Source organism: Hylobates moloch, unplaced genomic scaffold (assembly GCF_009828535.3).
Source record: "Hylobates moloch isolate HMO894 unplaced genomic scaffold, HMol_V3 SCAFFOLD_8, whole genome shotgun sequence".
NCBI classification, from domain to species: domain Eukaryota; kingdom Metazoa; phylum Chordata; class Mammalia; order Primates; family Hylobatidae; genus Hylobates; species Hylobates moloch.
Genome location: NW_026652283.1, coordinates 43396127 through 43411541, shown reverse-complemented (window position 1 = coordinate 43411541; position 15415 = coordinate 43396127). Strand labels below are relative to the sequence as shown.

The window sequence follows — 15415 nt, the reverse complement described above, 5'->3', positions numbered from 1 at the left end:
GCCTCAGATGGAAAATGGGGGCAGAAGTGGCACCTTCCACCCGGCCGACTGTTGAGGGAGAGGGGCAGGGAGACTACCCGTGAGAAGCGCTGAAGCTTGTATGTCACATAGACAAAGCTTGACACATAGAAAAAGTCACAATGAATCTCTATTATTGGTAGGAGTATATGTTTATCTTTAAGAAAAGTTATGTTCCCATGACTATTGCATTGTGTGTATTTATCATCATTTACTTATTAAACCAATTTCCTGCTGATGGTCATTAAGGCTGCATCCATCCTCACTGTTAAAATAATGCTACAGTGATCATCCCTATGTGTGCATGTGTGTGTATGTTTGTGTATGATGATGTGTGTGCACACTTGCAAAGCTGCCAAGTCAACATACATTTTGGTAGACATGGTTAAAAGATTCTCCTCATCTATACCCTACTAGTAGTGTTTGAGAAGTATTTGACGACCACTCCTCCCTCCACCACTTGATGGTAGCAATCACTTTCCTCTTTGCTAACCAAATAGGAAAAGGTGATACTGATTTTTTTTTTTTTTTTTTTGAGATGGGGTTTCACCCTTGTTGCCCAGGCTGGAGTGCAATGTCACAATCTCGGCTCACTGCAACCTCTGCCTCCAGTTTCAAGTGATTCTCCTGCCTCAGCCTCCCAAGTAGCTGGGATTACAGGCGTGTGCCACCATGCTCGGCTAATTTTTGTATTTTTAGTAGAGACAGGGTTTCACCATGTCAGACAGGCTAGTCTTGAACTCCCGACCTCAAGTGATCCACGTTTTAAAATATATTCTTTATTAACGAGGCCAGCATTTTGCATATCTTTATTAGACATTTTTATTTCTTAAGCAATGATCTGTTCATTTTCTTTCTCCATTTTATTGGCTATATGTCTTACTGTTTTGTGGATGCTTATTACATATTATGGATATTGACACTTTTTCATGTATGTTGCAAATATTTTTATCCAATCTGTCATTTGCTTTTTAACTGTTGATTAACTGGGTTTTTTTGTTTTATGTAATGCTTAATATTTTTATGTAATTAGATTTATTAATCTTTTCCATTAAGAGCACTGAGGTCCAATTCGGGCTTTAAGAGTTATTTTCCAACACTAAATTATAGAAATATTTTAATAGTTCTGGTATTTTCATGAACTTGCTCTTATAGGATGTTTATATCTCTAATCCATATACATTTCTGTGTGTCTATGGTGCATGTATTCTATTTAAAATGGCATTCTCCACCCTTCCTCATTCTGTACCCATTTTGCTGCTTAATTTTCATTATAACACCTGCCACTATTTGCCATGCCGTTTGTTTTACCTGCGGATTTGTTTGTTACTCATCTCCCCTCACCAGACTCTCAGCTCCATAAGGACATGGAACTTTTCTGTTTTGTTCACTGCTGAATTCCCAGTGCCCAGAACAATGCCCAACACATAGTAGGTTCTTAATAAATATTTGTTGAATGAATAAACAGGTAGCCAGTTGTCCTAGTGCTTTTATTTAAACAGTCCATTCTTTCTCTGCTAATCTGGAATTCCATCTTCAACAGGCTTCTCTTCTATAGTTATTAGAGTCTACCTAGGTTTTCTCCCTCTTCTTCAGTTTTACAATTTATAATTTTCTAGAAAATCACCAACTTGGAAATTCATTGACACAGTTACGTATCAAATTCTCTCTAGTTTTTCAAAATGTTCATGTATATGTTTGCATCAGCTTTCTTAATGCTCATTTGCGACTTTGCCTATTACTGCTAGTCAGATTTGCCACCGATTTGTCCATTTTGTTGGTCTTCTCAGAAAGCTTAGCTTGCAGCTATATATATATATATATATATATATATATATATATATATGTGTATATATGTATATATACATACATATACATGCATATACGTATATATGCAGCTGTATATGTATATATGTGTGTATATATATAGTTGTGGTTGCTGTCATTTTCTCATTTACTCGTTTTATTTTCAACTTTATTCATTTCTTCTAGATTACTTTGGTTTATTTCATTCTTTTTTAGTTTCTTGGGTTATGTGCTTAACTCATTTAGTTTCAACCTTTGTTAATTTATCATGAAAACATCTAAGCTTTGTATTTCTTCTAAATGCAGCTTTGATTGCACTACACAGATTTTGAAAAGTAGGGTTCTCAATGTTGTACATTTATAATTATCCTACGATAGTGTTGCTGTCCTCTTTGATTCAAGAGTTTTTTTAGAAAAGCATTTTTAAATTGTCATGTGCATCATTTGTTTATGTATTTTTATTTTTTGCTATTTGTTAATGTCTAATTTTATTTCATCAAGAACTGAGGCTGTGGTCTGTACAATTTGTGCATTTTGGAATTTGAGATTTTCTTGCAGTCTAGTACAGGGACATTTGAGAAAAAGGTGTTTTCTCTATTTCTTGAATGTATATGAAGTTAAACTTACTAACTACATCTTCAAACCCTTTCTATTCTTCTTTGGAGGTTACTTATACCATCAAATTTTAAATAATAATGCTCAAGACATTTCCTGTTCTTTCTTTACCTCCTCCTTGTGGTCCAAGAATGTCTTATTTTATACATTTTGTGGTTCTGTGTTTATGATGAGAGTAAAAGTTCATGATTTTTGTATCTCCTTGGAGAAATAAACTCTTCAGCAATACAAAAGGCCCCAGTTTAGTGTATTTAATTAACATTTTTGCATTTTGTCTGATATTAATATTGGCTTTCTCGCATTATTTTCATTACCATTTGCCTTTTTTCCATTTATTTGATTTCCATCGTTTTTGCCAGTTTAAGTGTGTTATTTCCAAACAGCATATAGTTGAATGCTTTTTTCCTTTTATCCAGCCTGGTATCTTAAAGTAATTTAATTTATTCATATTATTGTGTCTTTTGTCATCTTATTTTATGTCTTTTGTTTGTTATACTTTTTCTTTCCTGTTTAATTTTTCTTTTCCCACTTTTGGCTAAATTAATAGAGTTTTCTTTTTTTCTCCCTTCCCCTCTCCCCACACAGTGGTTTAAAAGGTTTGCATCTTGCTTTTCTTCTAGAAATGATTAGTTTTTACACAGATTTCTCTATTGATGTCAAGAATTAAATGGTATCCAATTCCCAACAAGATAGGATCATGATTATCCACATTTGTTTAGACTTCACTTAACCTTTTTCTGCTTTTATTATTTCTCCCTGTTTCTTGTATATCCTATCTTGTCCTTTTTTGAATTACTTATTCTAGTACAATTCTTATTTCCTTGGAGTAATTCCTCGAGTAATTTTTTTTTTTTAAGAAAAGATGCGTGGGTGGTGGGTGGCATACTATTTTACACTTCTCTTTGGCTTTGAGACTTGGCTGAGTAAAGGATCTAAGGGTTTTAACCCTTTTTCCTCCAAGCTCGGAGGTCTTTGCCCTATTGTAAATGATGCAGATATCAAGTTGAATATCAATTTGATTCCAAGCATTTTTGTAGAGACTGTCAAATGCCGGCTCCCCAGATATCATCTACAAACTTGTTGGTAAGGCAAAGCTGAGTTTATTACTCACTTGCCAAAGGAAGGGCACTGATTCTAGAGGGTTTGGCCTGTCTGGGAGGAGGGAGGCAAGGTTGGGTTTTCTGAAGCCTGGCAGTTCTCTTTAAGGTGGGGTGGGTGTGTTAATGTGGGGGCTTGGTTAGGGTTGTGTAAGGAATACAGTAGTCCAGGACTGGTGGAAGCCATGAGGTGAGGGATTTTGAGGCCAGGCAAGGGATTCAGAGAATCCTAGGGCACCAGCTGTTGATTGAAGAGTAGATGGGTCCTTCAGGAGGTTTCTGTGATGAACAGTCAAGCATTTGCCAGGGAGAGAGGCTCCTGGGATAATAAAGTCATGCAGTTGAAGGCAGAAGGGTGTCTGGGGAGGTACTTTCTGCTCCCAGTACCTCCCTGCCCAACTCCCACTTTGGTCTTTTTGGAAACTGAGAGGATCCACTCTTTTGAGGGGGGGGGATTTCAGGACCCCGCTCCAGCCCGCCCTGCCATGGAGGAGCTCTGCACAAGTCCTGGGGTGCCTGGCAGGTGGGCCCTCCCTGCCAGGCTGGGTGAGGCCAGCTTCACTCTGATTAGATTTCCTGTCACTCCCACTCATCTGTTTTCCCTCGGACTTTCTGGCCAGCTGGTGCTACTGCGGATCTGTTCTTATTTGTACATTTCTTCTTTTATTTCAGGGGCATTGTGTGGGGAGAAGAGGGAGATAAATGGGCTCAGTTTGCCATCTAGGCCCTCAGGTGTGTGTGACATTTTCTGGCGACCTGGACGTGGGTGTGGTGGACAGCCCTCTGACCTGCCACGAAGGAGGAGACTGGGGAGAGTCAGTGACACCAGCCTCACGCCTGCAGCCCGAAGAGGTCTCTCTCCTTCCACCTGATCCTTTCTCCTCAAGCCACACCCCTCATCCTGGCTGCAGGACCTCACTGATGAAAATGACCTCACTCCACAACACCACCACGTCCAGGCCACTTCATCTGCCAAACCCTCATGTCCCGGCCCCTGCACAGCACCTCCCACTGTCACCGCCCCTCACCTCCAGCCATGTGGACACCATGCAATTTTCTTGAACATTCTGGCCATTTGGGGGTCCTCTGTCCCTTCTTTTTATCTTTTTTTCTTTCTTTTTTTTTTTTCTTTGAGTTGGAGTCTTGCTCTGTCACCCAGGCTGGAGTACAGTGGCACAATCTCGGCTCACTGCAACCTCCGTCTCCCGGGTTCAAGCGATTCTCCTGCCTCACCCTCCCAAGTACCTAAGACTGCAGGCATGCGCCACTACGCCTGGCTAATTTTTATACTTTTAGTAGAGACTGGGTTTCACCATGTTGGCTGGGATGGTCTTGATCTCTTGACCTCATGATCCGCCAGGCGTGGTGGCTCATGCCTGTAATCCCAGCACTTTCGGAGGCCGGGACAGGTGGATTACAAGGTCAAGAGATATGTCTTTTCTTACACGACTCCCTTTGTTTTGAATATCCTCTTTCTTTTTTCTCTCTCTCACACATTCAGACACCAACAAGATTGACTACCCCTACTCCGTGCTCCCCTTGAAGATAGAGACTAAATCTTTGCCATCTATTAATGCTGGCACCTACAACCCGGCTCTACCCAAAATAGGCACTGAGTGGACATCTGTTAAAAGAATGAACAACCAAATTGGGCGCTAAAGAGAATTGTTCCACACTGACTGTGTGTGACGGGCCATACTCGGGATGAGGGAGTGAGTCCGAATGACCCTGCCTGAGCTGTATGTAATCTAGAAGGGCTTTAAGCAGTGGCTGAGCACAGTGGATGCTGTTATTTACATTAGGAGGGGGACAGCAAATGTGCTTTGGGTATTCTGGGGAGGCAGAACTTAGGTCCAATTTTGTGGGAGCTGGCTGAGCCTCCTGAGGGAAGATGGGCAGGATTCAGCCAGGTGGGCACGATTGCAGAGGGAGGGGAGTAGCATTCCATGCAGAAGAGGCTGCCTGAGCCAAGGCTCGGAGGTAGGAAACTGTAGATTGTGTTTGTAGAATAGCGTGTTCTGAGAAGTGAGTGTTTCTACACTGGGAGGAAGAGAGCACGGCCATTTTGATTAATAACTGCAATCTATTGGAGGGCATGAGGTCGGATCAGGGAGGATAGAAACCCACAGAGTAGTGAGAAGTTGGGCGGGTTCCGATGGCAGAATCAGGAACTAATTGATAGAGCCACAGAGCAAGCCTCTCCACTGTGTGGTGCTGCGATGCTGCCCTGGGGGTAGGACAGGGCTGGCTGGGTTTCATAGCAGCAAGTACATTGGGAAGGGGACAGCAGGGGGGCATCGGTGACCTGTATGCTCTGTAGGAATCGGCAGTGTGATATGGTTGCCAAACATGATTCTGAGGCTGTGTGAATAAAAAGCAGCGTGCCCAAGAGGAGAAAGGTAACAGTGCCCCAGGCCTGTGTGCAGGTTACTCCAGACCCAGATTATTGGGTTCCATTCTGAGATAATATTCAGAGCAGTTACGTGGGCCGTGCCAGGCATTGTTCCAACCTTTTTTCACATACGGACTCATTAAAGTACGGGCCCTGGAAGGTACTCACCATTCTTGGCCCCACTTGCCAGGCACAGCAAGGCAATGCAACTTTCTCAAGCTGCAGATGTCAGAAGTGGAAGAGCTGGATTTGAACCAGGTATGCCTGGCCCTGGAAGCTACATTCTCATCCATCCCACCACACTGCCTGCAGCAGGCAAACCAGAGCATCCTCCAAAGAGCACGGCATGGATATGACACACCATGCCATCGCTGACTGAAACAACTTTGGCTTTCTAGTTTACAAAGCATCTTCCTCTGTATTTCCTTATTTGATCCTTACAACAGCCTGGCAAGTCGATTATTAAAAACCGATACTCATTTGCGTATTCATTCAGGAATCACTGTTGGGCTCCTGCCCTGAAACAGGCCTCCCTTGGCCTGTTTTATTTTGTGATTTGGGGAATACAATATGCTTTTATGTCTTTTATTGTATTTCATTGCCACCCATGCCTGAATATGAGTCACTTTTCCAGGCTGTATTAGTTTTCTCTTGCTGCATAACAAATCACCTCCAATTTAGTGACTTAGAATAACACCCGTTTGTTAGCTCACGGATCTGTAGGGCAGAAGTCTGGTACAGAGTGGCTGGATTCTCTGCTCAGGGCTGAATCAGGGTGGTGGGTCAGGTTCTCATCTGGAAGCTCTGAGGAACATTCTGCTTTCCAAGCTCATTCAAGGTATTGACAAGACTGAGTTCCCTACAATGGTAAGACTGAGGTCCTGTTTTTTGCTGGTCATCAGCCGGGGTTGCCATCAGCTCCTGGAAGCTGCGGGCCAATCCTTTCCATACAATCCTCCATCTTCAAGGCGGTGAGGGTATGGTGAAGCGTTCTCCAGACCCAAATCTCCCTGACTTCCTCTCCTGTGATTAGCCAGAGAAAACTCTGCTTTTTAAAAATAATTTCAACTTTTCTATTACATTTGGGGGTACATGTGCAGGTTTGGGTACATTGTGTGATGCTGAGGTTTGGAGTAGAATGATCCTGTCATCCAGGTGGTGAGCATAGTACCCACTAGGTAGTTTTTCAGCCCTTGTCCCTCCCTCTCTCTCCCCCACCCAGTAGTTACTAGTGTCTGTCGTTCACATCTTTATGTCCATGTGTACCCAATGTTTAGCTCCTGCCTTATAGGTGAAAACACATGGCATTTGATTTTCTGTGCCTGTGTTAATTCTCTTAGGATAAGGGCCTCCAGGTGCATCCATGATGCTGTCAAGGACATGATTTTGTTCTTTTTTATGACTACGTAATATTCCATGGTGTATATGCATCACATTTTCTTTACCTCATCCACCACTCATGGGCATGTAGGTTGATTCCATGTCTTTGCTATTGTGAACAGTGCTGGAGTGAACATACAAGTGCGTGTGTCTTTTTGGCAGAATAACTTATTTTCCTTTGGGTATATACTCAGTAATGGAATTTCTGGGTCGAATGGTCGTTCTGTTTGAAGTTCTTTGAGAAATTTCCAAACTGCTTTCCACAGTGGCTGAGCTACCTTACATTCCTGCCAACCGCGTATAAGCATTCCCTTTTCTCCACAGTCTCGCCAGCATCTGTTGTTTTTTTGCCTTTTTAGTAATAGACATTCTGACTGGTGTGAGATGGTATCTCACTGTGGTTTTGATTTGCATTTCTCTGATGATTAGTGATGTTGAACATTTTTTTCATGTTTGGTGGCCACTTGTGTGTCTTCTTTTGAGAAGTGTCTAGTCGTGTCCTTTGCCTACTTTTTAATGGGATTATTTGGTGTTTGCTTGTTGAATTGTTTAAGTTCCTTATAGATTCTGAATATTAGATCTTCATTGGATGCACAGTTTATAGACATTTTCTCCCGTTCTGTAGGTTGTCTGTTTACTCTGTTGATAGTTTCTTTTGCTGTGCAGACACTCTTTAGTTTAATTAGGCCCACTTGCCAATTTTTGTTTTTGTTGCAATTGCTTTTGAGGACTTAGCCATAAATACTTTCCCAAGGCTGGTGACCAGAATGGCATTTCCTGCAAATTGTTTTTAAAGGGCTTTCATACCAGGCCAGGTCTGGATAATCTCCCTCTTTTAAGGTCAGTTGTGCCCTGTAACATAACCCAACCATCCATCCTATTCACAGTCCTGGGGGCTATGCAGGGTCTGTGCACCAGGGGAACCGGAAATCTTGAGGGCCATCTTAGAATTCTGCCTACCACACTAGTGAAGAAATAGAGGCTCAGAGAAGTTGTGTTGAATACAAAGTAGGGGGGTATGGGGATCAGGCCCTGTACCAAGTAAAGCCACTTGGGAGCAGTTGGGGGGTGGGTCCTCCAGGGACCAGGCAGGGATTGTTCTGTGTCTAAAAAAGTTGACCAAGAAAGTTCTTTGACCATGTTTCTCAATCATCTCCTGCAGGATTCGAGGCACAAACCCAGCAGCCTCAACCTAGTTCATGGAGGAGCCTCGCGGGGTCCTGGCCAAGCAAGCCCGCCCCTCCGGTGGGAAGAGCGGCGCCTAGGAGGAGGGCGGCTGCCGCAGGAGTGGACATGAATGCTGGCTTTCAGAGAGAACAGCGTTTCAGTTTTGGTCATCGGAAGTGGTGCCTTCAGCACAGGTGGGAAATGGGGGCTGTTGCTGAATATGCTTGCCAGGCGCCATGTTGGTTTGTCTTGCATGAGCTTGCTTAGTTCTTCCTCTGAAAAATGTATTATTGTTATTATTAGTGTTATCGTTGCCTTTCTGATGCCTCTGTGAAAGTTGTTCTGGAAATCCTCAACCTTCCTTGGTCAGGAGTAGAGACCCTGAGTGCCAGCAACTGGCTACTGCTCCCCATGCTGTCTCCCATGAAATGCAGTCTGCCCCCTCCCAGTTCCTCAGTTTCCATTCTGCCCTGGCAAAGGATACAACAGCTCCTCTCAAAGGGCCACAGCCCTCTCTCCAGGGGCCACAGCCTCCACAAGCCAGTCCAACTGTGTGCTCCTGGTAGCCAGAGCTCTACCCTCTTCTCCCACATAATGGTTCTTGCCTGAAGACCACCACTGCCCACCCAATGCCTAGTCAGAGGAGCACCATGGGAGTTAGAGACGTAGCAGCAGGTCTTCAGTCCCCTTTCTCACCCCACCTGCCCCCAAGTTGTGAAGAATTGAAAAGATGTCAGAGTTGGGGCAATGATTCTTGGAATTTCAGCAATTTCAATAGCAGGGCCCCAGCTCCTGAGATAGTGATCAAATGGGCCTGGGGAGAGGCCTGGTATCAGCTTATGTTTATATATGCATTTAGATCTTCAGGTATGTGCTGTGGTTTCAGGCTGCAGTACAGGTTAGGTGTGCAGTGTTAGAAGCTCGTTGGGTCAAGAACAAGTCCTTGGATGTTTTCTCTGGTGTGAAGAGCCATAATCACCCAGAGAGCTGGGGATTAGAAAGAGGGTGCCTGGTATGACAAAGGAAGGAAGGGAGGGAGGGAGGGAGGGAGGGAGGGAGGGAGGGACAGACGGAGGGAGGGAGTTCTCTGGCCTACCTGTGCCCTCTGCATCAGACTCTTGGGGGTTGGGGACCCAGGAATCTACGTTGATTCTGATGCAGCCAAGGCTTGGGGACTCCAGGGCCTCCTTCTGGGGCCCTGGAGATGCTCATCCTATCCTGTGTTTGGGTCTGTGGGCCCAGCTGTGATTTCCAAGGTGACATTTCCCAGCCTGGCATGCCAGGAGCAGTGACTCTTCCGCTTCTCTGAAAGCTGAAGTTTCCTCACTGTATAGAGAAGGGGATGGGGCCACAGGCAGCCCTCAGAGATGGCATCGCTGTTGCTGCCTGGACTTCGGGGTGGCTGGAGCCTGGGCCTCTGCCCACAATATGACAGCTTGGGCCTACCAGCCCTAGGCCTAGACCAGGGTTCTCCTGAGGAGGTAAAGGAATCGTTCCCTGGATTCCAAGGAAGAACTGGGCATTGGCGCCTCATTTTGAGAGGGGATGTTTGTTGTGGTACTTAACAGTGTAGATCCACCCTGAGTTCAAATCCCAGTCCCGACTCTTAGTGGTTGTGTGAGGCACTTACTGGTTTAAGAGGCAAATTGCTCTATCTCTGCCTCATCCTTCTCACTTGCAAAATGAGGCTGGTAGTGATACCTGCCTCACAGGGTTGCTGGGGAAGGCCCCTAGAATGTTGCCAGCCACGTAACAAGGACTCCCCAAATGTGAGCCACCCTTCTGGCACATGGGGGAAGTTGGGCCACCACCCTACTCTCCCAGTTGCAGCCCTGTGCCATCTGCATGCCCTGCCCTCTGGCCCCAGTGCTGCGTCCCTGAGGTCAGGCTGAAGCACGGGGACCGATGCTGCTGCCCACATGGTTGGTACTTTACAGACAGGTTCGAGTCCTTCCCAAACCTCAGTGAGTCTGGTCCTGTTGCCCCTGTTGTGCACATAAGGAAACTGAGCACAGAGAGGTTCAGTAGTTTAAAGACAGCTACACAGATGGTAAGGGGCACAGCTTCTGGTTACAAAAGACCCAGCACTTTTTTCTCCACCGAGATGCTTCCTGAAGAATAGCAATGACAGCTCCAAGGATGACCCCTTCCCTAGGAATGTCTACATGTTCATAGGAATCGGTCATGCTGTAATGCCCCAGGATGCCCCTGGCTTGGCATCCTGGGGCACTTCCTGGTACCTCAACTTAGCACTTATTTTCTTCTGTGCCTATCACAGCCATTTAGGGGTCTCATGAGCAGTCTCAGGACAGGATCTGGGTTCATTCCATGAGGTGTACAACAGATACTTGAACTAGTCCAGAAGCAGAGCCCTCTGAGAGATGCAAGCCAGAGATATGGGGGAACTGTCCAGGGGGTACAGATGGGGGAGTCCTCTGCAGACTTGGCATTTCCCTCCCCTCCCCCCGCTTCATGCCCAGACTCTCTGTTTGTCCGTGTGGGCTCAGCCAGCTGCTTGGAAGAATCTGTAGAGTATGGGACTTGCCCAGAGGGAAATGAGCTGTCAGTTCCAGCGAGAAACCTGGCTCCTGCCTCTGCCTGTGTTCTCCCTGGGGAAGAAAGTGCCTGTGATTAATGAGGTGCTGACTTGGTGCTGCTGGAGTCCAGGTGATCATGGCCACTGCTGGCACAGCCCTCCCAGCCACCAGGGAGGAGCTGGGGTATATGGCATCCGAACAAGACAGAGGCGTGCAGTGCTGCAAACGCCCCGGTACTGGGGAGGGTGGGGTGGCCCATCAGCACCATCGGAGGCTTGGGCACAGCTATGTGTGGAATTACTGAGGGCAGGGAAACATGGAGTCACAGCCGCTCTTCAGAAGGGCCTGAAGTGGGGCTTTCTCCAGAATCAATGTGCTTTCTGAATGAGAAACTAGAGGACAGATCTCATTTGAAAATGGATATGGAAGCAATTTCTCAGCAACGAGAAACTTGAGCAATTTTCAAAATTTATAGTCTTAGAAGCTATTTTTAAAAGCCAAATCTTGCATGGAATGTCAATATATAAAACAGGTTAAAGTGATGGTTTATGAATACATTTATTTTTTAAGTTCAAATTTTTAACATTGTTTAAAAATTCTCATTTTTATTCCTATTTCTTATCTCCAAATTATTGCCATTTAGACTTACTCTAATTTAAGTCAGATGCAAAAGACTTTATTTTTTTTTTTAATATATACTGTCTTGCTCTGTTGCCCAGGCTAGAGTATAGTGGTGTGATCATAGCTCACTGCAGCCTCAAACTCCTGGGCTCAAGGGATCCTCCTACCTCAGCTTCCTGAGTAGCTAGGAGTACAGACATGGACTACCACACCTGGCTGTGAAGTTTTCAACATTTATTTATTATTTATTATGAAAGTTATATTTATTATGTTATTAGCGATGCCTCTGTTCTGATGCACAAACACATTGAAATCTGAGGTTCTAGATCAGGAATTGGCAAACTATTGCCTGTGGGCCTAATCCAGGCTGCTGCCTGATTCTGTAAAGTTTTATTGGAACATAGCCACACCATTTTTTTAATGCATTATCTATGGCTGCTTGAGACTGTTTCACAAAGTCTAAAGTTCTTACTATTTGGCCCTTTACAGAAGAAGTTTGCTGACCTCTGCCCTAGATCATCATTGTATTGCTTGCTGTATCAGCTGCAATATCTAATATTCCTTTTTCTTTCTTGTTTCATTTGACTTGGCTGCAAAGTATTAAGGAATTATTATTATTATTATTATTTTTGAGTTGGAGTCTCGCCCTGTCACCCAGGCTGGAGTGCAATGGCATGATCTCGGCTCACTGCAATCTCTGCCTCCCAGGTTCAAGTATTCTCCTGCCTCAGCCTCCCGAATAGCTGGGCTTACAGGCACGTGCCACCACGCCGGCTAATTTTTGTATTTTTAGTAGAGATGGGGTTTAGTAGAGATGGGCTGGTCTCAAACTCCTGACCTTGTGATCCGCCCACCTCAGCCTCCCAAAGTGCTGGGATTACAGGCGTGAGCCACCGCGCCTGGCCAAGGAATTCTAAATCACATCCATAACATGACGTGAATGGTGACAGATTGTTAACAGCTTGCCTTAAAGCCACAGAATGGTCTTCAGTTCAACATTATCTGGACATTTGGGGAGGAGTAGAAGGGAATTCTGGTTTGCATCAGTGACAATATCAAACAACTGCTTAAATTCCTTCCTATTACACACACAAGTCAGACAGGAAGCCCCAAAATCATTTATGATATTTTCATGATAATCCACATAATACATTGTCTTATCATTGAAAGCTTCAGAGTGTACTTGCTTGTATGGTTTTATGTGCGCATATAAAGTCCTGAATTTAAAAAATGACAACACAAAGATACCCAGTAAAGAGCTCCACTCTTCCTAACTGAAGATACATTTCAGCAGTGAAGGTCAAGATCTACCCAGACCTTAATCTGAGGTCTGCAAAAACCAAATTAAACTGGCAGCACTTGTTGGCTGTATTCAGTATGTTCCCATGTGCTACATGTAGAGCATGTTTGAATGTGTGTACATGCTCGTTTTCTGTTAAAATAGGAGTCAAACTGTACTTTTAGAATAACATTCTCATGGAACAGTTGGAGAGCCTCCGAAACACTTTCATGGAACACAATTTGGAGACTACCCCTTCAGCAAATATTGGTGGTTCTCATTTTTGTACTTGAGGATAATGGAGGGGCCACAGACGCTGACAGTTGGAGGCAGAGGAGGAAGGAGGAGAGATGGGGAGGGGAGAAGTTGCGGTGATGCCGTGGAGAATGCAGTCAGTAGCGGAAATAGTACTCTTGCAACCCAGGGAGGCCATGTGAGCTTCCGGCGAGGCTTGGGATGCCTCCTAGCAGTTGTTGATGAGCAAACTCAGCTCCTGGGGCTGCTTTAATGACCTCTGGCCCACGCCTTTGAAGAAAAGGTGCAGAAGAGCATGGAGCAAGGTAAACATGTGTGCAGAGAAGTGGGGGTGGGGAGCATACACGTCACTCCTGATCGGCAGGCAGAGAGCCTCTGTGGCCATTCAACAGGTCAAGGTGTGAGGCAGTGTGGAGGAAAAAGGACAGCAGAGGGGCCAGGAGAATCAGCTCGCCAAGCCAGGGCTGGCACAGGAGGAGGAGGGCCTGGAGCATGGGCTGTGTTTGTGAGAGACCGGCGTGGGGTTGGATGTCAGGGTCCCTGGACGGTGGTGGCTGGGATTGGACATTGGCCTTAGGCATTCGAGGCAAAGCCCACAGACCCAGGAATGAAACCCAGGAGTCCTGACTCCCAGGCCACCTGCCCTTCACTCAGTGGGTGCAAGGAAGAGAGCCAGGCCTGGTGGTTTTTGGAGGCAATGGGCTAGAGAAGCCTCAAGGGGATAGAAAAACCCCTGTGCTTTCTGAGGTTGTGCTGCTCACCCCATACAAAAGGGACATTTTTAGGTTTTAAAAGGATGACCTCATTTTTTTCTTATTTACATAGCCCTGTTTGTTTATATAGCCCTTTAAAAATAGCAAGTGTGTGCTAAGCTTAGTGCTCTGTCTCCCACCACCAGTGGCAGAGCCACTGTGTGGGGAGAAACACCTTTTTATCTTAGAGAGGGGCAGCTTTGTTTCCGAGGACAGATGGGAGCAAAACGGGACAGGTAGGAAGTTTCGTGGTTTCTCGTGTCGCTTCTCCAAAATAGCCACACTGCTGCCTCCCACTTCCTGCCTGACTCGGCTGGGGTAGATTTTCTCCTTTAGAGGATTTGTGTTCTGTGTATTCCCAGGGAGACTCGAAGGGATCTGTTGCCAAAAACATGCTCGACCCTGAAGCCCTGGAGCTTGGCACTGAGGGCCCCAGCTCAGGTTTGGACCACTGGGTTTGCATCCGGGCTCTGTCGCATACTGGCTGCGTGACCTTGGGCAAGTGACTTCACTCCTCTGTGCCTCATCAGTAGGATGGAGATAACAACTCTAGCTATATCCAGCAGTTACTCTGCAGATTAAATGAATATGTGTAAAGGGCACAGCCCAGTGTGGGCACATAGCAACTCTTAATGAATCTCTTAATAAAAAACAGCAATGTTGTTGTTGATCTCCATCCCCTACCTGGACAACTGTACCAGCCTCCCAGCCACCTTCCCTTTCCCCCAGCTTGTCTGCTCCAGCACATCCCAGCATGATCCAAGAGTGACAGAAACGTGAAACACAAATCTGACCCTGCTATCTGCTGCTTAAAATCCACCCGTAGCTTCCAATGTCTATAGCAGGAATGAGCATTCTTTTGCTCTGAATGGCCAGATAGTATTTGAAGATTTGCCGGCCATATAGTCTCTCTTGACTTTGTCATTGCAGCCTGGAAGCAACCACAGATAATATGTAAAAAATGGGCATGGTTGTGTTCCAGTAAAATTTTATGTACGAAAACAGGCAGCCGGCTGGATTTGCTAACCCTTGACCTACAGGATGAATCCAGACCCTTAGCTCAGCATTCCCAGTCCAGCCTGTTCCCGTTATCTCCATCCTTCTTCCTCCCCCACCCCTGCTCTTGTGCAGAACATGTCACACTTTAATCCTTTGAGTGTGCTGCTCCCTCTTTCTGCGTTTTCCTTCCCTGCCCCCTGAGTGCCCCTCCCCCATGGCATTAGGACCCTTACTCTGGGATTCTGTGGTACCCTGTCTTTATTTCTACCCTGGTCGTATATGCAAGTTCCGTCTGTCTCTCCATGAGAGGGGCTCCCCTCTAGGCAGGGATTCGGCCTTCCTCTTCTGTACACCCAGCAGGGTGCTGTATAGGTTTCTGCAGGTGCTCAGTAAGCATTTGTTATTGAACACAAGGATCTGCAAGATGGATGGTTGGCCTCAGGGAGCTCACAGTCAGCTTAGGAAGCTAGGATATGAGCCAGTCAAAAGCCAGCCAG

General features: G+C 45.5%; 1 protein-coding gene across 5 annotated transcripts in view; it reads left to right on the top strand.

The window, feature by feature from the left end:
• HIVEP3 (HIVEP zinc finger 3) overlaps positions 1 to 15415 on the top strand; it is a 523062-nt gene that overhangs the window by 394281 nt on the left and 113366 nt on the right. For all 5 annotated transcript variants that reach the window (XM_032160468.2, XM_032160467.2, XM_058443207.1 and 2 more), the window contains one exon: positions 8471 to 8669. The gene's annotated coding sequence lies outside the window, so the exon portion shown is untranslated. The remainder of the gene's footprint in view (positions 1 to 8470; positions 8670 to 15415) is intronic.